Source organism: Triticum aestivum, chromosome 1A, assembly GCF_018294505.1.
Source record: "Triticum aestivum cultivar Chinese Spring chromosome 1A, IWGSC CS RefSeq v2.1, whole genome shotgun sequence".
NCBI lineage: Eukaryota > Viridiplantae > Streptophyta > Magnoliopsida > Poales > Poaceae > Triticum > Triticum aestivum.
This window is the reverse complement of record NC_057794.1, coordinates 318,174,010-318,200,753: the sequence shown is the minus strand read 5'-3', so window position 1 is coordinate 318,200,753 and position 26,744 is coordinate 318,174,010.

The window sequence follows — 26,744 nt, the reverse complement described above, 5'->3', positions numbered from 1 at the left end:
TCGAGTACTTCACCGCCGGTGTCGGATTTTGGGTTCCGGCAGACCCTTGAGGTTCGAACACTGGTGTGCTCCCGGAGATTTCGCCTCCTACCTACCTGCACCCCTCCGCCTTGCTAGGATCTGAACTAAGGAAAGAACAACGCAAGAGACACAAGGTTTATACTGGTTCGGGCCACCGTTGCGGTGTAATACCCTACTCCAGTGTGTGGTGTGGTGGATTGCCTCTTGGGATGATGATGATGAACAATACAAGGAAGAACAACCTCGCGAGGGTCTGTTCTTGGCTGGGGTGATGAACTACTGGGAGGAGCTCAGTCACCTTTCTCTCTCTCTCTTTCTGATCTTCTCTCTCTCTTTCCCTGCCTCTGCCTACTCTCCGTCTTGTCCGTCTTGCTCTGTGGGTGGCTGGTCCTATTTATAGAGGCCCTGGTCCTCTTCCCAAATATCGAGCGGGAAGGGAGCCAACAATGGCGGGCTAATTTGAAGGGGGACAACAAGTATCAACTATCCTGACAAAAGTAGTCTTCGCCTGCGCAAAGCTCTGGTGATGACACCGTCTTGGGCTCCACGGTGACCTCCATCTCGTAGTCCTCCTGGTCTTGGTCTCGTTGCACCAAAATGGCAATCTTTGCCTGATGCCTCGGTACTCCGTGGCTGCGCTTGCCCCCTTTGCACCAAAGAGGAAGGGAGGACGCTGCGCGGGCTGGCACCCACCTGGCACCCCCGGTCGTCATGGCTTGCGTCACGGGCACCTCGTGAGGTACCCCGCCTTGATCTCCCCGCCTCCTCGTGAGCCAGCCTGATGAGGCCGCGCTTGAGGAAGCTCCGCATCATCCACCCCACGAGGCTTGGCCCCTCGCGAGGGTCTTGGGTTTGTGTTGGTGAAGATGGGCCGCGCTAGGCCCCCCTTTGAGCCATGCCGCAGGCCGCAGGCAGGCAAGTCTGGGGACCCCCGTTCCCAGAATGCCAACAGTAGCCCCTGGGCCCAAGGCGCACCCGGACTTGGCCGTGCAGGGAGGCGGAAGGGCAAGGGCGAAGCGCCGCGGGCCCTAACAGCCGGCGGCCTTGGGCGCCGCGTGGCGGTTGATTGGTCGTGGGCGCCTTAGCAACCACACGAGTTGATAAAGGAGCGGCATCCACCTAGGCTTTGCTTCTTGCTTTCCCCGGTTGGTGCCCAGATCCCCTTTCTTGCGCCTCTCCTTCCTTCCTCCAAAATTTCCACATCCACTCCGACCGTGTGACCTAGGAAGCCATGGCGCATCATCAGCCCCCGACCGTAGCTTGGTACTTGTCTGCCCTGGATCCGCCGAATGTGTCGGAGGCGAGCCTTGCCCGGTTGCGCCGGATGGCGACGGCGCGGGGCGTCAACGGGGCGAAGGTGTTCAAAGCCGGCTCCGCCACCCCTGAGGGTCAAGGGAGCACCTTCTATCCGCTCTTCGTAAGTGCCATTGCTGCTGGCTTGGTGCCTCCCTTCTTCGAGTTCTTCTTCTCTGTCCTCTGCCACTATAAGCTACAAGCCCTGCAACTCCACCCCAACCCCGTCCTTCTCCTGGCGATCTTCGCCTATTACTGTGAGGCTCACGTAGGGGTGCAACCTTCAGTGGCCTTGCTGCACCACTACTTCTACCTCCGGACCTCTGGTGGTACTGCTTCCGCGTCCGCGAGCTTCGTCGCGTACGGTGGCGCCATTGCCATTTTGAACCCCGGGAAAAGGATTGAGGGCTTCAGGAGCAAGTGGGTCTTGGTGGATGTTGGGCGCATCCACCCTCGGCTGATCTTGCCCACGGAGCAGCCCATGAGCTCCAGCGATTGGGGTCGAGCGGAGCTCACGAACCCCCGCGCGAAGCTGATGTTGGAGAAGATGGACGCGGATCTGAGGCCGGCCAACATGGCGGCGGCGAAGCTGACCGGCGCGTCCCTGCTGAGGGAATTCCTGGAGCACCAGCTGGCTCCGCTTCGGCAGTACTCACTTCCGATGTGGAGGCCCCGTCCGAGCCCCGCGGCCTTAGCCGACGGAGATCTGGCTGCCGTCCTCCAATATTTGGTCAGGGGCGATGTGGCGAGGTTGGCGGGTGCTCCTACGCCCTTGTTCCTCCGCGACGACTAGGAGCGGGTAGTGGGGTCCATGCCCGTCTTCAACGGGGATGGGCCTGTGCCCATGGAAACTCCCGAGGAACCAGTGGACGTGCCCTCCGATGACTCCAGCGAAGAGGAGGAAGGAGGGGAGCGGGGAAAAGGGCTTGACTCCGAGGCGATTGACAGAGAGTCGAGGGCTCCCCTCCCTCAGGGCGGGTCCCGCATTCTCCGCCTCTCTCCGAGTGATGACGACGAGGATGACGACGAAGACGACGACGAGGACACCGACGAGCAGGAGGGCGGGAGATCGCCCCCGATCCCTAAGAAGGACAGGACCGGGCTGATCTCCCGTGGGTCTGCCCCGGCCCCGGGGCGGACCACAGGCGCACCTTCCGCCTCCAAGCATCCCGAGGTTGACCCTTCCAGTCGGCTTACAGGCTTCAAATTTGGCCGGAGGCCGCTTGAGCTCACTGGCGACGACCCGTAAGTACTCGATTCTTGTTTTTATCTCTTGCCCTGCTTCTGAAGCTTGACGTCCGCATCTCTTGGATAGGCTGGCGCCCGCCGCAAAGAAGCCGAATGGGGCTCCCGAGGTTCCATTCGTGGCAGCGCTTCTGCCTATGAAGGAGGGTGACCGCGACGCACAGGCTTCTCCCGCCCGGTCGTCCGCGCGAGGCCTGGCTGAGCCGGCTGGGGCGAGCTCAGCCCCCACGGCCCAAGTGGCTCCCGAGGTGCTCTTGCCTGCCGCCGCCACTTCAGCTGTCGGGGCGCGGCAGACTCCGCCTCAGGATGCTGTGGCCACGCTGCTGTCTTCTCCTCCTACTCCACCGGCTGCTGTCTCTCCGACTCCTTCGGCCGTTCTGGATCATGTTGTTACTGAGCTGGACCGACTGCGTCAGGATCTTCTTGGCACTGACCCCCACTTGGTGGCCGGGCGCTTGGAGCTGGCTTCAGGATGGGTTCGCTCTGACGCTTCGATTCGGGCGGTGCTGGTCCAGGCATCGACGACATGCGACAAGGAGAAGCAAGCCGTCCTCAAGGCGAAGGTTGTTCGTGATGCAGCCCTGGGGGAGGTGGTCGACGTTTGTGGTCATTGCGAGGCGCTGGAGGGCGAACTGCAAGGTCTGCGGGACCAGCTCGCGAACGAGGTCCGCCTTCGCCAAGAGTAGGAAGAAGGCGTGAAGGCTCGCGAGGCGGCTCTCAAGGAGAGGGAGGTCAAGCTCAAGAAACGCCGCGACCGCCTAGGCGCGTTGGAGCAGGAGTTGGGGGCGAGGAAGGCCAAGCTGGACGACGAGGCCCTGGTTCTTGCCGAGGACCGCGTGGCCTTCGCGGAGATGGAGGCGAGGGCTCGCTCCTCACCGAGGATGCTTTACGACAGCGGCTTGGAGAGATCACTGGCCGGCGCCGAGGACGGCCTCGCCAAGCTGCTTCCCTTCCTTGTTCACGCTCTTGAAGATGTCACCCTTGGCATTGGCCCCGTGGCCGAGGCTGAGGCACGTGTCCTGTCTTCTGCAGCAATGACGCGGGTCCTCACCCACATCTACCTTCGCGATCCCGGTGTCGACCTCGACAGCCTGCTGGAGCCAGTGAGCGGCGAGCGTGCCGCTGCCGCTCCTGAGGCCGTGAAGGGTCGTGCAGAGGCCCTGTTGGGGAAGTTCCGGGCCATCAGCACCAAGCCGAAGCAAGACGCCGCCGGCCCCACCGCTCCGTGAGGCGCACTCAATCCGCGCTGCTCCATCGCCGACAAGTGACTCCGTCGCGGCTCCTGTCCTGCCTTTAATTTCTGCACATGTATCATGCCTCGGGGAGGCGTTTAAACTTGCGTTTGGCATTGAGATAACAGTGTGGACTGCAATATTTGCTTTTGAACTTCTTGAAATTTGCGCCTTTCCTTCCTACTTGCTTATGTTCTACGCCGGTAGAGCCCGGCCCCGTGCATGCCTCACCCAGCGATGGTCCCAACCGGAAATCGGGATGGGGCCAAGGAGTGAGGGGCCACGTGACAAGTTAGGCTCCTGAGTCGCGATGCTCAGGAGTCCCCCTTGGCGCACGAACAACAAGTAGGGAGGTGTGATGTGGGTGGATCTACCGTTCTACGTCTGCAGGGCCCGGCCGCGCGCGTGCCTCACCCAGCGATGGTCTCGACCGGAAACCAGGACGGGGCCACGGAGTGAGGGGCCACGTGACCAATTAGGCTCCTGAGTCGCGATGCTCAGGAGTCCCCCTTGGTGCATGAATAGCAAGTAAGGAGGCGTGATGCGGGTGGATCTACCGTTCTACGTCTGCAGGGCCCGGCCGCGCGCGTGCCTCACCCAGCGATGGTCCCGACCGGAAACCAGGACGGGGCCATGGAGTGAGGGGCCATGTGACTAGTTAGGCTCCTGAGTCGCGATGCTCAGGAGTCCCCCTTGACGCTCAAACGGCCTTCGTACCTTGGCTCCGCTCGGGGAGAGACGCGTGACGAACTAGGCCCGGGGGGGGGGGGACCTGGCTGAGCGGCATGAGTCTGGGTGTGACCCAGGCGCAGCCCCCGTACCCAGCCCCCTCGCGCGGCACTCCCGAGGGGAGGCGTTACGATGAGGCTAGACACTGAGCTCTGGGCTCCCTGAGGTTGGTGCGGCCCGGGGGCCACCCTCAGTTGTTTATCACCAGCGCGGAGCATAGTGCTACCATATGTGTACGGGCATAGCCGCTCCGTGGCAGTGTCGTCAGCCAGCGCGGAGCATGGTGCTTCCACTGGTACGTGGGAGGGGGCCCCTCCAGGAGGAGCCCCCGGGGCATGTACAGCCCCGCCCTGACATGTGGCTGGCACGGTAGGGCCTGGCGAGGTGTATCTGGGCACCCGTGAGCCAGCGCGGGACTCACGGGGCCCTACCTCTAGGCGGGTTGCGCCTGGCACTGGGCCTTATCTTGTGATGTGTCACTGCAAATTTGGTTAGATGTCGGCACTCTACGTCCTCGGGTCCCGGCCCTCGAGCTAGTCTCAGCCGTCGCTGGTATGCCAGGTCGCGATGCCATGGACAAGGCCAGAGGGTGAGGGCTGGAGAGCCAGTAAGAGCCCTGAGTCGTGATGCTCAGGTACCCCCCCCCTTTAACGTGCAAGTGGTCGGCATGGAGAAGAAGAGGTGTCGTGGACCAGCATCAAATAATCAAGCATGGTGGGTCTAACGCATAATCGGAAATAAACGCAAACGGGATACATGCCGCTAGGCCTGGCCCGAGCGTCTTGGGGATCATGCGGCCCGAGGGGCGCCCCCAACAAGGTAAGCTAACAACATGGAATAAAAAGGGATACACGCCGCAGGGACGGACCCACGCGGCCTGGGAATAATGCAGCCCTGGGGGGTGCTCCCAACTGGAAATAGAACTCGAAAAGATGTCACCTGACGATGTCGAGGACGAAGGAGCGTTGGTGTAGCAAGCTCGGTGGGCTCCGGGAGCCGATCCTCACGAGCCCCCAGGCCCAGGGGCCTCGGGAGGCTCCGGAGGCGCTGGCGGCTCCTCACGGGCCATCTCCATCCTTGCCAGGGCTGCGGAACGCCTGGCCTCTCATGCCCCCGTGATGCCCCTCATGAGGCGCTGGTACGTGTCAGCCGCGTTCGGCAAGCCGTGAGGCATGCGAACGTAGCTGTGGGGTGGGCCTCCGCAGCACCTCACTCGCGAGGGCCAGAGGCGCTCCAGAGAGGCGACTCGGTTGAGCCCTGGTATGTCGACGCAGACGCGCAGCCCACCATCCTCGCCTGGATGGGGAGCCACTGCTGGTAGGCGACGGCCACCCTTCATGACTCTTGACTCCTGTAGCTCCTGAATGGCCTTGCTGACGAACTCCTGGGGGTCTGGGTCTCTTTGCCTCGCTCCTTCTTAAGGGAAACATGCTTCGAAACACGCCTCCAGGTGGTGCCCAAGCGCCTCCCTCATGACCCTAGCTAGGTCGGTGGCCCTCCAGGGGAGATCCCCCGAGCCCTGCCTGAGGAGGGCGCTGGGCGCGCTTTCCTATGCGATGGAAGGAGATTCCCCCTAGGCAAGTGCGGGCACAGAGGGGCCTGCCTCCTGAGTGGATGGGCCAGACGATGCCTTCTTCTTCTTAGGGGCAGTCTCGGGAGGCCTCCTGCTTCCACGATCCGGGTCTTCCAGTGACGCGGCTTGAAAGGCTCGTTCCAGGGAACACACCGCGTCCTTTTATTCACATGGTGCCATGATGACTCCGCCACTTCCTGGCATCTTGAGGACGTTGTAGCCGTGGTGAGTTACAGCCATGAACTTGGCCAGCGCTGGGTACCCAAGGATGGCGTTGTACGGCAGGCGAATGTGAGTGACGTCAAAGTCGACGAGCTCGATGCGGTAGTTGTCGCGTGCCTCGAAGGTGACAGGGAGGCGGACCTGCCCAATCGGGGCCGTGGAGCCGTCGGTGATACCGGAGAAAGGCTTGGTTGGCTGAAGCTGGCTGTAGGGCACTTGGAGGTTGTTGAATGTTTCCATGGACAGGACGTTGAGCCCTGCACCGCCATCAATGAGGGTCTTGGTGACCACCACGTTGCTGATGATTGGGGAACAAAGCATCGGGAGAACTCGGGCTGTAGCCGCACACTTGAGCTGAACGTGATGGCGCACGCCGACCACCTGAGAGGGCGCGTGGCTTCGAGCCTGGGGAGGACTGCGTTCACTTTGCGGGCGAACTTCTTGAAGATGTGCTGATAGGCTGGGGCTTGCGCCCCGCCCAGGATGCAGGCGATCGGGCGGGGCTCCTGGAAGCCCCCGGCCCCCTCGTCCCGTTGGCGGTCCTCGTTTCTCATTGGCTGCGGCGGCAGCGGTGGGAGGCCTGCGTTGCCTTGCGGGCGATCCTCGCGAGGCTGATCCCTCCAGTCTTCCTCGTGAGGCTGATCTCTCCAGCCTCCCTCGTGAGGCGGGTCTTGCAGGCGATCCTCACGAGGTTAATCGCGCCACCCTTGGCGCGGGCCACGGTCTTCCCAGCGTCCTGCGTTCCTTCCTCCTCCTCGGCCGTAGCCCCGGTCACTGCAGTCAGGGCGACGGCCAATCCTTCCTTCTCGCACGGCTCGGAGCTCTTGACATTCGTTGGTGTTGTGGGTGTGGAGGTCGTGGTACACACAGTACCGGCTGCCCTTGGAAGGTTCGGGCTGATCTCTGCCCCGCTTGGTGTCTGGTTATGCCGTGAGCACGGCAGCCCCCTTGCGCTTCACATCCTTGGCCTTGGGCTTCTTCTCTTCTGGATCTGCGGCAGGCAGCTCGAGGAGGGAGAGACGCCCTTCCTCGGCTCTAGCGCACTTGGTTGCCATGTTGAACAGTTCCAGGGAAGTGCATAGGTCTTCATGCATTGCCAGCTCCTCCTTCATCTTGACGTCGCGCACGCTGTCGGAGAAGGCCGAGATGATGGCCTCCTGAGTCACCTTGGGAATCTTGAGGCGCGCATTGTTGAAGCGCTGGATGTACTTCTGCAGGGTCTCCCCAGGCTGTTGCTTGATGCGGCGCATGTCGCTCACGGCGGGTGGCCGGTCGCGAGAGCCTTGGTAGTTGGCGATGAAGCGGGTGCGCATCTCGTCCCAGGAGGAGATTGTGCCTGGAGCCAGGTTCAGGAGCCAGGTGCGAGCCCTGTCCTTGAGTGCCATGGGGAACCAGTTCGCCATGACCTTCTCATCTCCGTTGGCAGCTTCGATGCCCAGCTCGTAGAGCTGGAGGAACTCCGCAGGGTCAGCCGTGCCGTCGTAGCGAGGAGGCAAGTCTGGCTTGAACTTGTCGGGCCACGCGACGTTGCGTAGCTCGGCAGTGAAGGCGCGGAAGGCTGCTGTGGCCACGGGAGGCCTTGGATGACGGGGAACTTGGTCTTGCATGTCACCACACACTGCAGCTAGGAGCAGCGCGGGGTCTTGACGCGCGGGAGCAGGAGCATGGTCGCGACGTGCTGGAGCAGGGAGCGCCCGGGCAGCTTCTTGCGGGCGAGGGACTTCTGGACAGCTCTGCTCTTGCTGCCCTGGCGCCTGACGGAGCGGGTTCCACCCAGGGGCCATGCGCCTTGGAGCCATGGCGCATTCCTGAGGAGTAGGCGGCTGGGGCGCCACCGGAGCTTCACTGCCCGCGCGGGGCGGAGTGCGGTGCAGTGGAACGGACAGCGCAGGAGAGCCCCCTGCGGCGCGGACGAGCTCGGCGACGTGGTCGAGCCATTCTTCGTAGACTTCGTCGACGGGATGGTAGCGCAGGAGCTCGTTCGCCGCGATGAGTGCAGCCCGAGCCTCCATGGGCGCGCGGAGCGCGCGGGACGAAGAACCAGCTGGGGTAAGCGAGGGAGTTGCGGTGCGTCCGTCTTGCCGCACAGACGGATGCTGGGACGACGCTTGATGCTCGTCCCCCGCCGGGCCGGTGGCGGCGTTGAGGGCAGGTGACGGGGAATGGCGAGGTCGCCCACCGATAGGGGCCGTCTGGGTGACGCGGGAAGCGAGCGTGGCCCGGCGCTCGGCGCGGGCCCGGTGAGCGTCAGACATGGGCGTGATGGTCGGAGGAGAGCGGGGTGGTGGAAGACGAATCCCGACGCACCCCTACCTGGCGCGCCAAATGTTGGATTTCGGGTTCCGGCAGACCCTTGAGGTTCGAACACTGGGGTGCGCGCGGAGATGTCGCCTCCTACCTACCTGCACCCCTCCGCCTTGCTAGGATCTGAACTAAGGAAAGAACAACGCAAGAGACACATGGTTTATACTGGTTCGGGCCACCATTGCGGTGTAATACCCTACTCCAGTGTGTAGTGTGGTGGATTGCCTCTTGGGCTGATGATGATGAACAATACAAGGAAGAACAACCTTGCGAGGGTCTGTTCTTGGCTGGGGTGATGAACTACTGGGAGGAGCTCAGTCACCTTTCTCTCTCTCTCTTTCTTTCTGATTTTCTCTCTCTCTTTCCCTGCCTCTGCCTACTCTCCGTCTTGTCCGTCTTGTTCGTCTTGCTCTGTGGGTGGCTGGTCCTATTTATAGAGGCCCTGGTCCTCTTCCCAAATATCGAGCGGGAAGGGAGCCAACAATGGCGGGCTAATTTGAAGGGGGACAGCTAGTATCAACTATCCTGACAAAAGTAGTCTTCGCCTGCGCAAAGCTCTGGTGATGACACCGTCTTGGGCTCCACGGTGACCTCCGTCTTGTAGTCCTCCTGGTCTTGGTCTCGTTGCACCGAAATGGCAACCTTTGCCTGATGCCTCGGTACTCCGTGGCTGCGCTTACCCCCTTTGCACCAAAGAGGAAGGGAGGACGCTGCACGGGCTGGCACCCGCCTGGCACCCACGGTCGTCATGGCTTGCATCACGGGCACCTCGTGAGGTACCCCGCCTTGATCTCTCCGCCTCCTCGTGAGCCAGCCTGATGAGGCCGTGCTTGAGGAAGCTCCGTGTCATCCGCCCCGCAAGGCTTGGCCCCTCGCGAGGGTCTTGGGTTTGTGTTGGTGAAGATGGGTCGTGCTGGGCCCCCCTTTGAGCCACGCCGCAGGCCACAGGCAGGCAAGTCTGGGGACCCCCGTTCCCAAAATGCCGATAGCTGGGTGCAGAGAAGGCACCCTCCTCAAGCACAAGCTCCTCTGCGACGAGCCAGAAACCCTCGACGAGCTGCTGATCATAGCACACAAGTACGCCACGGCCGACTCCTGCATGAAGGCGGAAATTCAAGTTAGCGCAACTGGCAAAGTGGCCCCTCAGGCTCCAAGAACTACGGCGGGAGACGCCAATCGGCGGCAACAGCAGAGCGACCACAAGCGCAAGGCCCTGCAACTGGCTTCTAGCAGCCGTCAGGTCACGACAGTTGAAGCCCAGCAGCCGGATAGGCAGCCTCCACCCAAGCGACAGAAAGGTGGCAAGCCCAACTAGTTGCCGGCCTTCTCATACGAGCAGACCCTAGATGGTCCTTGCAAGTTCCATAGCGGCGCGAAGCCATCGAATCACACCACCCAGAAGATCCACTGGCTTGCCAGGATCGCCAAAGGAGATGACCTCCTGCCTCCCCCGCCTGCTGGGCAGCCACCTCCGCCTCCGCCCCAGCAGCCGGCTGTCAGGCCAGTCGGCGCAGTACAAGACGAATACCCCGAAGAGCACGGAGCCTACGTGGTATTTACCAGCATGGCTGATGATCGACGCAGCAGGTGGCTGCAGCGACAAGAGGTGAATGCAGTAGCATCAGAGACGCTAGAGTTCATGCACTGGTCCGAGAAGCCTATCAGCTGGAGCAGGGCTGATCACCCCGAGGTGATGCCGAGTCCGGGCTCTTATGCCTTGGTCTTGGATGCCACCTTTGCCATGGATAGACCAGCCGCTTGTTTCTTGCGAGTTCTGATAGACGAAGGCAGCAGCATCAATATTCTGTACAAGGACACCATGGAGAAATTAGGAATAAAGCAAAGACAGCTTCAGAACAGCCGGACCGTGTTCCACGGCATTGTTCCTGGGCTTTCCTGCTCACCAATCAGTAAGATCCTGATGGACGTCCTCTTTGGAGATAAGGACCACTTCCGTCGAGAGTCAGTTTGGTTTGAGGTGGTAGACCTCGAGAGCCCATACCATGCACTACTTGGCCGACCCGCCTTGGCCAAGTTCATGGCGGTCCCCCACTACGCCTACCTCAAAATGAAGATGCCCAGTTCCAAGGGAATTCTGACCGTAGCCGGTGACTACCGGAGGTCGTCTGCATGTGCGGTTGAGAGTAATCGGCTAGGCGAATCCCTGGTAATCGCAGCCGAGAAGCAGCTCCTTGACCGGGTTGTGGCGATGGCCGGCAAGCAGCCAGAGGTGTCGCCAAACCCAAAGGAGTCGTAGGCTGAGGGTTCGTTCAAGCCGGCCAAGGAGACAAAGAAGATACCCTTAGATCCGGAGCACCTAAAGAGGTACGCTGTCGTAGGCGCAAACCTCGACAGCAAATAGGAAGGCAAGCTCGTCGATTTCCTCCGTGAGAATCGGGACATCTTCGCATGGTCCCCCAAAGATATGCCAGGTGTACCGACGGAATTCACCGAGCACAAGTTACATGTCCGGTCTGATGCAAAGCCGGTCAGGCAGCCCCTGCGCCGCCTGTCGGAAGATAAGAGAAGAGCTGTCGGAGAAGAGATAGCCCGACTCCTAGCAGCCGGCTTCATTATGGAAGTATTCTTTCCAAAGTGGCTAGCAAATCCGGTCCTGGTACTGAAGAAGAACAAGCAGTGGCGAATGTGTATTGACTACACGAGCCTCAACAAGGCCTGCCCCAAGGACCCGTTTGCTCTACCAAGAATTGATCAGGTGATAGACTCCACTGCCGGATTAGAGCTGTTGAGCTTTTTGGATGCATATTCAGGATATCACCAGATCAAGCTGAACCCGGCTGACAGACTGAAGACTGAAGACTGCCTTCATCACGCCGTTTGGAGCCTTCTGCTACCTCACCATGATGTTCGTCTTGAGGAATGCTGGCGCCACCTTTCAGCGCTGCTTGCAGAAGTGCCTCCTCAAGCAACTCGGGAGAAACGCCCACGTCTACGTGGAAGATGTGGTGGTGAAGACGGAAAAGCGTGGAACATTGCTGGAGGACCTCAAGGAGACCTTTGAGAACCTGCGCCGATTCCAGATCAAGCTCAACCCAGAGAAGTGCGTCTTCGGAGTACCAGCCGGCTAACTCCTTGGCTTCCTGGTTTCTGAACGCGACATAGAATGCAACCCTGTAAAGATCTAGGCCATTGAGAGGATGGAGGTACCCAGCCGACTGCTATACGTGCAAAAGTTCACCGGCTGCTTGGCGTCCATCAGCCGATTCATCAGTCGGCTGCGCGAGAAAGCTCTCCCCTTATACCAACTCATGAAGAAGACCACTTTTTTCGAGTGGAACCACAAGGCGGACGAAGCTTTTCTCCAGTTGAAGAAGATGCTGACTACTCCACCCATTCTAGCGGCTCCGACTCCTAAGGAACCTATGCTCCTGTACCTCGCCACCACCAGCCGGGTAGTCAGCACGTTCATTGTAGTGGAACACAAGGAGGAAGGTAAGGCACTACCTGTCCAGAGACCGGTATATTACCTGAGCGAAGTACTGTCGACCTCCAAGCAAAACTACCCCCACTACCAGAAGATGTGCTATGGCGTGCACTTTACCGCCAAGAAATACTTTCAAGAGCATCCAATCACTATGGTCTGCACGGCCCCACTTGCCGAGATCATCGGAAGCCGAGATGCTTCTGGCCGAGTGGCCAAGTGGGTCATAGAGCTGGCTCCCTACACCATCCACTACCAGCCCCGCACCACCATCAAGTCACAAGCACTGGCCGACTTTCTCGTCGACTGGGCTGAGACCCAGTACCTATCTCCAGCGCCCGACTCCACCCATTGGCGGATGCATTTCGACGGCTCCAAGATGCGCACCGGCTTGGGAGCCGGCGTTGTCCTCACTTCTCCTAAAGGCGACAAGCTCAAATACGCACTGCAAATCCATTTTGCCGCCTCCAACAATGTCGCCGAGTACGAGGCGCTCATTCACAGGCTCCGGCTTGCCAAAGAGCTCGGCATTCGCCGGATCCTGTGTTATGGCGACTCGGACTTAGTGGTCCAACAGTCGTCTGGCAACTAGGACGCCAAAGATGCAAACATGGCAAGCTACCGTTTCCTCGTGCAGCAACTCAGTGGGTATTTCAAGGGGTGCGAGTTCCTCCATGTGCCAAGAAACGACAACGACCAAGCAGACGCCTTGGTATGAATTGGCTCTACCCGCCAAGCAATACCATCCGGCGTTGCCCTTCAACACCTCCTCAAGCCGTCTGCCAAGCCTTCACCAGAATTAGACTCCATCTTCGTGCCGGCTCCTCCCGAAGAAGTCGGATCCAACTCTAGAGCCCCGGCAGACGGTACGGGGATTTCGGCAGATGGCCCCAAAGCCGCCACAGTCGAGACCGGCCCAGGGACTGCAGAGCCTGGCCCGGGAACTGCGGCGGCGGGCTCAAAGACACCAGAAATCGGCCCAAGAACCGCACCAGTCAGCCCGGGGACTTCATTAACCCAGCAAGCGGTTGTTGACTCCAACCCGCCGCCTCCCAGCCCAGCCGCCATCGTCCAAGTCGCTGTTCTGGCAGTCAAAGAAATAGCAGCACCCTCATGGGCCCAGCCCATCCTCGAATTTCTGGTGAGCAAAAAGCTGCCAACTGATGAGACCTTAGCTCGGCAAGTACAACGTCGAGCGACAGCCTACACCATAGTCAACAGAGAGCTGGTCACGCGCAGCGTCACTGGTGTCTACCAGTGCTGCGTAGAGCCAGAGCAAGGCCATGCAATTCTCAAAGACATCCACCAAGGCGAGTGCGGCCACCATGCGGCTTCAAGAGCACTCGTCGACAAAGCTTTCCGACACGGTTTCTTTTGGCCAACGACCTTAGAAGAGGCCAAGGAATTGGTCCAAAAATGCAAAGGGTGCCAGAAGTTCTGCTCCAAGATGCATCAGCCGGCTTCTGCACTCAAGACCATCCCCATTGCCTGGCCTTTCGCAGTCTGGGGTCTAGACATGGTGGGACCATTCAAGATGGCACAAGGTGGCTTAACTCACTTACTTGTCGCAGTGGACAAGTTCACCAAGTGGATAGAAGCGAAGCCAATCAAGAAACTGAATGGTCCGACTGCCGTGACTTTCATCTTCGATATCACAATTCGGTATGGCATACCACACAACATCATCACCGACAATGACACGAATTTTGCCAAGGGCGCCTTGGCCCGTTTCTGTGCGACACTGGGCATCCTACTAGACTTAGCATCCTTCTCCCATCCACAGTCAAACGGCCAGATGGAGCAGGCAAACGGCCTCATCCTGTCTGGCATCAAGCCCCGACTGATCGAGCCTCTGGAGCGCTCGGTTGGCTGCTGGCTCGACGAGCTGCCAGCCGTCCTCTGGAGTCTGCGCACGACTCCAAACAAGTCAACCGGCTTCACGCCTTTCTTCCTCGTCTACGGTGCTGAAGCCGTCATCCTAACGGACATAGAGTTCGACTCCCCACGAGTCATCATGTACACCAAGGAGGAAGCAGAAGAAGCACGCCAAGACGGCGTCGATCTGCTGGAAGAGGGCCGGCTGTTGGCACTCAGCCGGTCCAGCATCTACCAGCAGAGCCTGCGCAGATACTACAACAGGAAGGTTAGGCCGAGATCTTTCCAAGAGGGCGACCTTGTGCTCCGACTGATCCAGCAAACAGCCGGCCAGCACAAGCTGTCGGCGCCTTGGGAAGGCCCTTTCATCATCAGCAAAGTGTTGGGCAACGACTCCTACTACCCGATTGACGCTTAGAAGCCCCGAGCACGCAAGAGGGATGACTCCGGCAAAGAGACAGAGTGGCCATGGAATGCAAATCTCCTCCAGAGATTTTACAACTGATGCAGTATGTACCACGTTACCTTTTGTATTAAAGTACCAAGACTGCGGGCCCCCCGAGATGAGCTCGGGGACTGCCCTCTTTTGTCTATATAATGAAAATTATGCCTACGAGTATGTTACTCTTTGTTATGCTGCTTGGCACCGGGCTCGACAGGTCGGCCCGGGGACTTGCCGCCTTGCACGATGAAATGCTTCCTGTAGCCGGACGAGTGTGGTGCCTAAGCCATCTCCTGTCAAAAGCCGCAGCTTGCAGAGCGACTGTACAGTGGGTAGGAGTAAGGTAGAATGGGCGCTCGCATGAAAAATGGCTAAGGACTCAAAGCATAAAACATAGCTCAAGCTGGCTTCCAGCCTTTTTTCGCAAACCGACTCTTGAATAGTCGGCTTGCCGCCTTCTATTCAACTTGCTCAAAAACTCTAAAACGGCTAAGTACTTGCCTTCCCAAAGCAGCCAAGCATTTGATCCAACGACAGTCCGCAGAGCGGCTGTCCGACTGGCAAGACATGCAACTAAGGGAAAGCAGCAAAGGAAAAAGCCAAAAGAGCAAGGAGCAAGAAAAGATAGAATTCAGATAAATATTTACATAACATAGGCCCTTGGCCGAATCTTTGAGCAGAAGTTCAAAATACACCCCGCGGGTGGAATTGTGCGAATTAACGAGTTCTTCAAAGACTACTAAAGCAGATAAAATAAAGATAAGGCGGCAGCTTAGGAAGCGGCAGACGGATTCGGAGGGTCGGCGGAGGCGGCAGCGTCAGGCGTTGGGGCGGCCGGCTAGGCAGTCTCGGCTTGATTGACTCCGGCGGCAGTCGGCTCGGTCGCACGCGGCTCGTTGCTGGAGGCGCGGTCGAGCTGAGGCTGGTCTTCTGCTCCGTCTTCTGGTGCTTCCGTCTCACCTTCGTCCTCCGCCTCGCCTTCCTCCTCAACGCTGGAGCCGATCACCTCCGCCGAGTCCTCGCCATAGTCTGGGTTCATCCCAAACCACTCCAGAGGTACCTCCTCGCCGTCTTCAGCCCACTCGGGGACGAAGATGCTGGTGTCGGTGTACTCGGTGATCGCTGCGGCACGCTTGACAAGGGCGTCTTCTGCGGCCACCAGCTCCGTCTGGGTCTCTGACCGGAGTGTGGCCAGCCGGTCTAGGTCCAACCCCGAATACCACGCCTTGACGAACTCCAAGGCCCGGCGTGCTCCAGATCGGGCTGAGGAACCTTTCCAGGACTCAAGACGACCAACCGCGACCTCCAGCCAGTCGGCAGTCCGACTGGGGGTGCGCGAAGCCTGCATGTCCGGCCACAGGGCAGCAATCGCCTGGGCGCTGACACGTTGAAGCTAACGCATCATCCGGTAAGCTGGCCGAAGGCGAGCCTCGATGCCCAGGATATGCTCATCAAGGGTTCGGGGCACATTGGCGGCGATCTCTGCGCCTTCCACCCTCCGACCTTCACGGTCAGCCTCGATGGCTTGGATGGCGGCCTGTGAGTGCCCAGGGAAGAAGTCTGCCAAGACGGAAAGAATGAAGAAGCAAGTCAAAAATCAGGAGTCGGCATGACTTATAATCGGCAGCTCGAAGAAAGAAAGTAAAGAAACCCACCATCAACAATGTCTTCAATCTCATGGAAGCCGAAGGCCAGCATTGCGTCTTTGTAAGTCCAGGAGGAGCGGTCGCTCGCGAACTCGGCCAGGAGGGCGGCTTCCGCCTCTTCCGCCTCCTTTTGCATCTTCGTAAGCAGCGCCCTCTACTCTGCCAATTGTGTGGCCAGCAGATCGCGCTCTGTGGCGAGCTTGCTGCACTCCCCCCCCTTGGCGCGCAACGCGGAGTTGGCTTCGCTCAGCTGCTGTTAAAGAGCAGCATTGGCTCCAGAAGAGAAGGAAGAAAGAAGGCGTTAAGTCATCAATAAAGAAGGTCGCCGGGGAGATCCAGCCCGACTGCTCAGCAGTCGGCCCGAATCTCGGGGACTATAGCCCGCGGGTGCGCCAGTGCGCCCCCGCAAAGAAGAAAAAGGACTCACTCGAGCTCTCCGACAAGTCGGCGGTCTGCTTGCCCAGCTCTTCAACATTGCGGTTGAAGGCAGTGACACGGAGGTTGTGGTAGTCTTGCGACAAATATTTCAGACAAAAGTAAGAACCCAGAACTCACCAATTGGAGTTCCGGGCCGCCTGCTCAATAGCCGGCCCGAAACTTGGGGACTACACCCAATGGGTGCGCTGGCGCGCCCCCACAGAGAGGAACAAGAAAACAAGGACCAAAGAGAAAGCATACCCGGATGGCTACCCGCGATGCCAGGTACGCCTTGATGCAGTTCTGGATGGCGTCGCCCTCAGCTCGAAGCTTCGTTTGGACGTCCAGAAGTGCCTGGTTCAGCGGCCCTGTGCCGCCTCCTCGCACCCACCCAATGGGCGCGGCGCTCGTCGCTTCGGCGTCTGGGATCGCCGAGCTAGCGGTGTCGGTCTCCAGGGGGCGTGGCGCCGAAGTCGCCTTCTCAAGACGGCGGCGCGTTGGCGAGCCTACTTGAAGGAGTAGCCTCGCCACGGCCTCATCTTTAGTCGGTGGCACCGGCGGGTCCGCCGGCTGTTTGCCTTGCGTGCCAAAGACGGTGGCGGAGGTGGCGGCGGAATGATCACATCCGGCGTGGAGGAGTCGCCGCCTTCCCTCTCCATGATGGGGTTCTCGCCGCCGGCTTCCCCAGTCTGCCCCGTGAACTCCGGAGGCGGCGGCGCAGAGTTCAGTGGGGGGACGAACACCACCGATTGGCGGCGCGCGGCCTCCTCAGCCTGCCGCTTCGTCGCCAGGGCAGCCTCGGCCTCCACCAGTTTCTTCTTGGCGGAGGCCTCCGCCTTATCAGCCTCCACCTTATCCAGGCGGGAAACCTCTTCCTTGTTGCGCTTCTCCTGCGCGTTCCGCTCCGTCGCCTCCCAAAGGTCGGCGGCGGGGTCAATCCACCGAGTCGTGGCGGACGTCTCCGCTAACCCCATGACGGAGGCGGCGAGAACCCTCTCAAGAGTGAGGGGAGACCTGAAGCGAGGGAAGCCAGTAAAAGACTCAGACAAAGCAACAAAGAAAGAATAAAGCGTTAAGATGGAATACTCACGCGGAGACCAGTGGCGGCTTCTTTACTTCCTTGCGGAAGCGGATGGCCTTCACGGCCGCCTCGTCCCGCTTGGTCGCCGCAGCCGAACTCTTGGGCTTCTTTGGCCGACTACCGAACAAGGTCGGCATGGCCCTACGCTTCTTCCCGCCGCCTGGAGCACCCGGCGCGGCAGAAGAGCCCGCGCCGGGATGGCTGGCTCCTGGCCGGTGGTGGGGGGCGACCTCCTCATCATCATCAGGCCAGTCCTCTAGACTGGCCCCGAGCCGCGGGCCGCCTCCTCCCTCGGCATCGTCTTCCAAAGCCGTCGCCCCTAGAACAGGGTCGTCGATGTCGCTCTCCGCCCGGTTGGCAAGGAACTCACGGGCCGGCCCCGTGGTGCCGGCTGGTGGATGGAGGAGGGGATTCTGACCAAAGCCGACTGGTCAGGTTGCACAAAACAAACTCGGTAAGAAAGAAGACAATTCAAAGAAAGAAAGGGCAACTCACTGTGGGTGGGGGGTTGGCGCGGGAGTACGGCTCCTTGCCGAACCGCCAGTCCTCTAGGAGCTTGTTGTTCGAGAGGTAGTTCACCATGTAGGCCACCTCCTCGTGAGGCATGCCCTTGGTGCACATCCGACTCGGATCACGGCGCCCGCTCATTTGGCATATCATGTGGGGGCGGCCTTGGAGCGGGAGAATTCGGTGCGCCATGAAGGCGGCCAGTAGGTCTGGACCAGTCAGGCCCTCCGACTGCGTCAGCACTCGGAGTCGCGCGACGGTGCCGGCTCAGAACGACCAGTTGGGTAGTCTCCCAGCCGGCGGGCCGGCTTCGAAAGCCGGCAGGTTGACCCAATCTCCCCTCGCGAAGATGCTCTTCACGTAGAAGTACGATCGCTGCCGCATCTTCACCGACTTTATTAGCTTGATGGTGGGGAAGGGGTTGTCGGCCCCCGACCTCTGCACGGCGATGAATGCGCAGCACTGAGTCGGCACGCCTGCAGCCTGGGTGCCGAGCTTGGAGTAGAAGAACTCCCCCCAGAGCTCGAGGGTTGGGAGGTCTCCGAGGAAGCCTTCACACAAGGCCACGAAGGCGGACAGCAGCACCACCGTGTTGGGCGTGAGGTGGTGCGGCTGGAGGCCGTAGAACTCCAGAAAGGAGCGGAAGAAGCTACTCGCTGGCAGCCCCAATCCGCACAGGCAGTGCGAGCGGAAGATAACCCGCTCGCCATCCTCTAGCGCCGGAGAGATCTCCCCCTCGGCGCAAGACGTACCCGCACGTAATCTTCGTCGGGGAGCCGACAAGTCTTGTGGAGGAACTCGATGTGGTCGTCATGGACTTCTGAGCCATCCCAGGTGCCCGAATGCACCGAGGGAGGTGCGGCGGCAGAAGAAGAACTCATCGTGAGCGGATCACCGCGGCGTTCGGCAAAGCTTGGGCGCGCGGCGGTGCGAGGAAGAAGAAGAAGAAGAAGAGCAAGGAGTAGCGTGGAGGAGGGGCGCGCATGCTCTGCCGCAGCCCCTCCTCCCCCTACTTATAGCCTCATGGGCTACGAAGCCAGGGGCGGTCGTGGGATTTACTGTGCCCACGACCCCACGACCCCCACGTTTCCACGACGCGCAGTAACTTCACGGGAATCCCAGCCGTCCGCTCGGGCCACAGCGGATCCGCTCGAGCACCGAGGTGCGGCAATGGCGGACACCGCCTACATGCCTGTCCCGTCATGCACGTATGATGGCAGACTGGCCCGGCCGCATGTTGGCACGTGACAGGCCCAGAACGGGCGGCGGTCTGGAAGCTTAGCTAGCACGCTACTTGGATCCCATCGTGACGTTCGAAATATTGTGCGAGTCAGAAATTGGGCGAGTCCGACTCCTTCTAGTCGGCCCGGCAGAAGTCAAGCAAGATCCATGTCTCGGGCACACGGAAAGAGAAACTGCTGAGGCTCCTCGGCCGATTGTCTGCGGCGCCTCATCAGCTTGGGGACAACTATCGGAGTAATCGGCCATGGGTAGGCTAACCCGAGTCCCAGAAATTTTCAAGACATCGGGGCAGGCTGCGCCCCTCAAGACCCCAGGACGAAGAGCCACCTTCTGAGGAGTCGGCGGCAAGGCAACCGACTAGCCACTCTCGGCCGAGTCCCAGGAACGACTTCAGGGTAAGCCGACTCCTGACTGACGGCTTCCCGAGAAGCCGACCTTGGGGAGTCGGCCCGCGACTCCAACAAACGCCATGTCCTCATCAAGAGGGACAGAACAAGGGAGTGGCTACAGTGAAGCCTGCTCCCGCCCCTTTCCAGAGGCAGGCATGGCCACAGTACGCCGTACCCGCGGAGGTCTCCGTGTGGCGTGGCACTGTTGCCATGCCGGCCCTAACATGAGCACCGGTGGACCGAATCCTGCGCCCATGATAGCTTGTCTGTACGACCCTGGGGCGGCGGGTCCCACCAGCCAGTGGGACCCCAGAAGACGGCAAGTGCGCCACCAGTTGGACCCGTTGGGAGTCGGCCCCCGGGAGTCGGCCAGCTCCTCCCTCGGGGCCCACGCGCCATTAACCAGATGTGACGGAGAGTGGCAATAGTGATCGCCTGCCAGGCAGCGGGGCTGTTGCCATGACTCCATGACCAAGTCCACGTCATTAGAAGCACGGCTACAGTAATCAGCAGCCGGCAAGACCCGCCAGTGGCGGACGCGGACTGTCGGCTCCGTACCGAGCAAGTCGGCGGGCCCACCAGTCGGCAGGCCCCAGCAGTCGGCGGAGAAGATGGAGGCCAGAGGCACTGACGGCTGGGCCCGCGTCCAGCCGGATTACCATTGTACCCCTGGGGGGTAGGCCTATATAAACCCCCCAGGGCACCCATGCAAAGGGTTGGAATCCATTAGCACTAGACCAGATCATATAGGAAGGAGAGAGCTAGCCTTGCCTTCTCCTACCTCTAGGAAATAGCTCAAGGAGCAATCGTGTAAACACTTTGCCATAGTGATCATGCGGAGACCCCGTAGAGCAGCAGTAGGGGTATTATCTCCCCGGAGAGCCCTGAAGTTGGGTAAGATTCGCCGGCGTGCATGTCTTCGCCTCATCCCATTTCCAGGCACCGGAGACGTTCTACTCGCCCCCACCATGATAAGCCATCCTTTGGCATATGTCGCACCCAACCCCCGACATCCCACACACATCGTCACCTCATCCATAGCCAATATTTGCTTAATCCGTAGCCCTTGTTTCGAGTTGCAAATATTAGCAATGCAACCAGTATCAAATACCCAGGCGCTACTACGAGCATTAGTAAGGTACACGTCAATAACATGTATATCAAATATACCTTTCACTTTGCCATCCTTCTTCTCCGCCAAATACTTGGGGCAGTTCCGCTTCTAGTGACCAGTCCCTTTGCAGTAGAAGCACTCAGTCTCGGGCTTAGGTCTAGACTTAGGATTCCTCACTTGAGCAGCAACTTGCTTGTTGTTCTTTTTGAAGTTCCCCTTCTTCCCTTTACCCTTTTCTTGAAACTGGTGGTCTTGTTGACCATCAACACTTGATGCTCCTTCTTGATTTCTACCTCTGCAGCCTTTAGCATTGCGAAGAGCTCGGGAATTGTCTTATCCATCCCTTGCATATTATAGTTCATCACGAAGCTCTTCTAGCTTGGTGGCAGTGATTGAAGAACTCTGTCAATGACACTATCATCAGGAAGATTAACTCCCAGCCGAGTCAAGTGGTTGTGGTACCCAGACATTCTGAGTATATGTTCACTGACAGAACTATTCTCCTCCATTTTGTAGCTGTAGAACTTATTGGAGACTCCATATCTCGCAATATGGGCATTTTCTTGAAATATTAACTTCAACTCCTGGAACATCTCATATGCTCCATGAAGTTCAAAAAGTCGTTGAAGTCCCGGTTCTAAGCCGTAAAGCATGGTACACTGAACTACCAAGTAGTCATCAGCTTTGCTCTGCCAGGTGTTCACAACATCTGGCGTTGCTCCTGCAGCGGGTTTGTCACCTAGCGGTGCTTCCAGGACGTAATTCTTCTATGCAGCAATGAGGATAATCCTCAAGTTACGGAGGCATTCTGTGTAATTGCTACCATCAACTTTCAATATAGCTTTCTCTAGGAACGCATTAAAATTCAATGGAACAACAACACGGGCCATCTATGTACAACAACATAGACATGCAAAATACTATCAGGTACTAAGTTCATGATAATTTAAAGTTCAATTAATCAAATTACTTAAGAACTCCCACTTAGATAGACATCCCTCTAATCATCAAAGTGATCACGTGATCCATATCAACTAAACCATGTCCGATCATCATGTGAGATGGAGTAGTTTTCAATGGTGAACATCACTATGTTGATCATATCTACTATATGATTCATGCTCGACCTTTTGGTCTCAGTGTTCCGAGGCCATATATGCATATGCTAGGCTCGTCAAGTTTAACCCGAGTATTCCGCGTCTGCAAAACTGGTGTCGGATGTGGGGCTCCGGCTAACCCTTAAGGTTCGAACACTGGGGTGCGCGCGAAGTCTTTCCCTCCTACCGATCTAAGCTCAAGCTCGCTAAGATCTTGCGGACGAACTCGACAAACTCACAACACAGAAAGACACGAGGTTTATACTGGTTCGGGCCACTGTTGTGGTGTAATACCCTACTCCAGTGTGGTGGTGGATTGCCTCTTGGGATGATGATGAACAATACAAGGGAAGAACAGCCTCCTGAGGTTGAGGTGTTCTTGTGCGTACGAACTTGTGTGTCTCTGGGTCTCTCAAGCTAAGATGAGATGATCCTTCGTTGGTCCTACCCCCCTCTACTAAGGTGGCTAGTCCTATTTATAGAGGCCCTGGTCCTCTTCCCAAATATTGAGCGGGAAGGGAGCAAACAATGGCAGGATAATTTGAAGGGGGACAACTAGTACGAGCCATCCTGACCAAAGTAGTCTTCGCCTGCACAAAGCTCTGGTGGTGACACCATCTCGGGCTCCACGATGACCTCTGTCTTGCAGTCCATGGTCTTGGTCTTGTTGCACTGAAATAGCAACCTTTGCCTAATGCCTCGGTACTCCGTGGCTGCGCCTGTCCCCTTTGCACCAAAGAGGAAACAAGGACGCTGCGCGCTGGCACCCGCCTGGCGCCCGCCTGGTGTCGATCATCATGGCTCACGTCACGAGAGCCTCGTGAGGTTCGCCTCGCCTTGTTATCTCCGCCCCTCGCAAGCCTGCATGACTGGGCCGCTCGGGAGGAGGTTTTGCGTCGCCCGCCTCGCGACGCTTGGACCCTCGCGATGGTCTTGGATGCTTTGTTGGTGAAGATGGGCCGTACGGCCTGCCGACTCTGCCATGCCGTGGGCTGCAGGCAGGCAAGTCTGGGGACCCCCGTTCCCAGAACGCCGACAGTAGTCCTCGGGCCCAAGGTGCGCTCGGGCTTGGCTTCGTGGCAAAGCCAAGGGTCAAGTTCTGAGCACCGCGGGCCCCAAAAGCCCGCGGCCTCGGTTGACGCATGGCGGTTGATTGGACGTGGGCGTCTCTGCTTCCCCACACTGCCTCGACGACTGCACGACTTGACAAGTCCCTACGACATGCAAGGGAAACCATCATTGCCAGCGATCGTGGGAGACACCGGTTGGCCTTCTCTTTCTATAAATGGGGAGGGGGTGGAGCTCCCGTTGCCCATCTCTTTCTCGCTTGCCTGCTTCTTCTTTGCTTCATTGCTTGTAGTGCCTCCGATGGCGCCACGAAGGAAGTTCTCTGCCGCTGAGAAGGGGAAGGACCCTCGCGAGGGCCCCGGCTCCCCGGTGCCCAAGCACGGTCGTGGCCGTCCACGCAAGCACACTACGACCCCCGTCGTGCCCCACCGTCGAGGTGGTGCCGCGGCACGCGAAAGGGGCCGTCGCGACCATGGCAGTCCAGCTGACGAGGGGAGGCACGCGATGGTGGCACGACCACCCCGCCCGCGCTTCCATTCAGCGGAGGTGTCGCCGGAGTTCGTTTTCTGGTCGGAGAACCCGGCCGGCAACTGGCTCCAGCTTCCGTGCTTCCTTGTCGATGAACTGCCGGCCCCTGGTCCAGGCAGGCTCTGGTTGCAAGAGGATGGTTTCTAAAGCAAGGCCTCCTGGGTCGCGGTCAAGACATCCACCGCGGGCAACATAGCCCTGGCCCGCGGCTGGTAGACGTTCGCCCGCGCGCGCGGCCTAGGCAAGCAGTGCACGCTCCACTTCAAGTATGACGGTGGGTCGACCCTCTATGTGAGGGTGTTCGGGGAAGATGGTCCCCGCGCCGGGTGCTGCCCCGAGACGAACGACGGTGAGTAGGTGCTCGACCTTGGTGATGGTCGCGACGAGGATGAGGGCGAGCCTGCCCTCGGTGGCAACCGCATCTCTTCCAGCTACGACGGCTCTTCCTCCAGTGACAGCTCTAGTAGTGGTGGCTACGACCAGCCGCCACGCCCACTTCGAAGGAGGCAGCGGGTCATCTCGTCACCGTGCCTCCGTGAAGTGCGAGGAGGGGTCTGGCTAGGCTCGGGCGTCGATAAGGGCCCACCCCCCGTGGATTGCTGAAATGCCGCTTTGTTTAGCTTTTTCCTTTTTTTCCTGCACCACAAAATGAAACCAGTATGGGCCCAGAGGGGCATGTATCGAACTGTGGTTCTTGGTTAATGCAACGTGTGTGTTATTCACATGTTGTGTTGTTATTTTGTGCAAATATAACCTAACCTAGCGCAATTGGCACGCCCTTTCCTTCACGAGATGTCTGTGTTTGCTCAGGAACTGCAAAAAATTTATTAGGGGGTGCGCTAGAGGATTTGCCGTTCACCCAAACCTTGACTTGGCGCTTTGCATCGCGGTACCCGAGGGGCACGGATTTAGGAGAGATGCGCCAACTTCCAGGCTTGAACGAGGGTGACTCGTGAGAAGGAAGAGAGAAGAAAAATGCTCGCGAGGGCACCTGCCTAGCCTCCTCGCGTGGTATGCGAGAGAGAGAGATCATTAGCAAACTAGAGCCGAAAAACTAGGTAAAAGGAGAAGGAACCAAATCAGCAAGGAACGCCAAAGGCAAACTTGATTAAGGAGAAGCAAGCCAACTATGGAAAGCAAATGAAAAGCCACGTCCGACACCTAATCTAGTCTTCAAGTCTTCTCACCAGCGCGGAGCTAAGTGTTGTCCACTAGGTGTGGGAGGGAGCCTAGGGCCTGAGGCCGGTGCTCCTGAGACTCCAGGGCGTGTACAACCCCAACTCATTATTACGTGAGAGTGTCACGGGCGGTGATTCTTCTCAGGCACCGGGCCTTCTTCACTGGCTATGGGCCTTGCTTCATAGGTTCTGGGCCTTTTTCACAGGCTCTGGGCCTTGCTTCATAGGTTCTGGGCCTTTTTCACAGGCTCTGGGCCTTTCTTCACTGGCTATGTTCCAGGTGTTTTCGATAGGTGTCCCCTCTTGCATCTCCAGGCGCACGGCACCAGGCCTGGAGATGTGGACAACCCTTCCCTGGAGAGGACCCACCTCAGTACTAGGTCACCCATCTCGAGCGTCCTGGAGCGAATGTTGCGGCAGTGGTAATGCCGTAGCGCTTGCTGGTACCTTGCCGCCCTTAATGCACGCAACGACGTTCCTCCCCCAGCACGAGATCCATCCCCCGCATAGCGTCCTGCTACGTTTCGTCGAACGCCAGAACCCGCACGGACCGATGCTTGACCTCGTGAAGGAGGACTGCTTCAACTCTGTAGACGAGGAAGAACGGAGTCTCGCCCGTTGGCTTGGTAGCGGTGGTGCGGATGGACCATAGCATGGACTGGAGCTCGTCGTGCCAGCTCCTGCCGCATGACTCTAGCTTCTTCTTGAAGGTCTCGGTCTTGAGGCCCCTCAGGACCTCAGTGTTGGCGCACTCAGCCTGACCATTGCTCCTGGGGTGGGCCACTGAAGCGTAGCAGATCTGCATTCCAAGGTTAGCACAGTAGGTTTTAAAGAGGTTACTAGTAAGCTGTGAGCCGTTGTCTGTGATGACGCGGTTGGGGACCCTGAAGTGGCTCACGAAGCCCTTGATGAACTTGACAACAGAGCCGGCTGGAATGGTTCGGGCAGCTTCCACTTCCGCCAACTTGGTGAACTTGTCGATGGCGACGTAGAGATAACGGTAGCCCCCTGGCGCTCGTGGGAACGGGCCTAGGATGTCTAGCCCCCAGACCGCGAACGACCACGTGAGCGGGATGGTTTGGAAGCCCTGAACAGGCTGATGGATTTGCTTGGTGTGGAATTGGCAAGCTTCGCAGGACTTCACCAGCTCGGCTGCATCATTGAGTGTTGTGGGCCAATAGAATCCACTGCGGAAGGCCTTGCCGACGAGGGTCCATGATGATGAGTGATGTCCATAGTCCCCGCCATGTATGTCAATCAACAGCTCCCTCCCTTGACCGTTGGAGATGCAGCGCAGCATGACATCGTTCGGCCGTTTCCTGTACAACTCGTCGTCTTGAATGCAGTATGTCGTGGCCTGTCGGGCCACGCGCTCCGCGTCTTCTTCCTTCTCCGGCAGTGTCCCATGCATCAGGTACTCACTGAACTCCTTGGTCCAGCACTCCTCCTGAGGCTCGAGCGCCAAGAGTAGCCGAGCTCCTGAGGTTGGGCCGCAAGCTGGGGCTCTCGTGGCTGGGGGCTGTGGGAGCTCCTCTCGAGGCTGAGCCATGCTTGAAAGAGGTGGCATAGCTGACGGCTTGAAGAGCCGCTCTTCGAAGATGCTGGGCTCTTGCGGTTGCCGCTTGGATGCTCTCTTGGCGATGTAGTTGGATTCCTTGTTGGTGCCCTGGGGCACGTGCTGCAGCTCCAAGCCTGCGAACTGCTTTTCCATTTTGCGCACCACCACAAGGTAGGCCTCCATGTGCTCGTCCTTTGGCTCGTACACTTTGTTGGAGATGTTGACGAGGAGCTGCGAGTTGCCCTTGATGGTAAGATGCCTCACCCCCATAGCCGCCGCAGCTTTTAGGCCGGCTATGAGGCCTTCGTACTCTTCAATATTGTTGGAGACCTTCTCACCGTGCTGGAAGCAGAGTTGCACGGTGTAGTAAAGTTTGTCCTGAGTGGGCGAGATGAGCGCTGCTCCAGCCCCCACACCCTGTGCGCAAAGGCGCCATCAAAATACATGACCCAACCATCGGGCGCCTCACTTCCTGGGGAGGTGGACCGGTCTTCTCCTTCCTCAAGGGCCGGGGCATCTGTCCATTCTGCCACAAAATAGG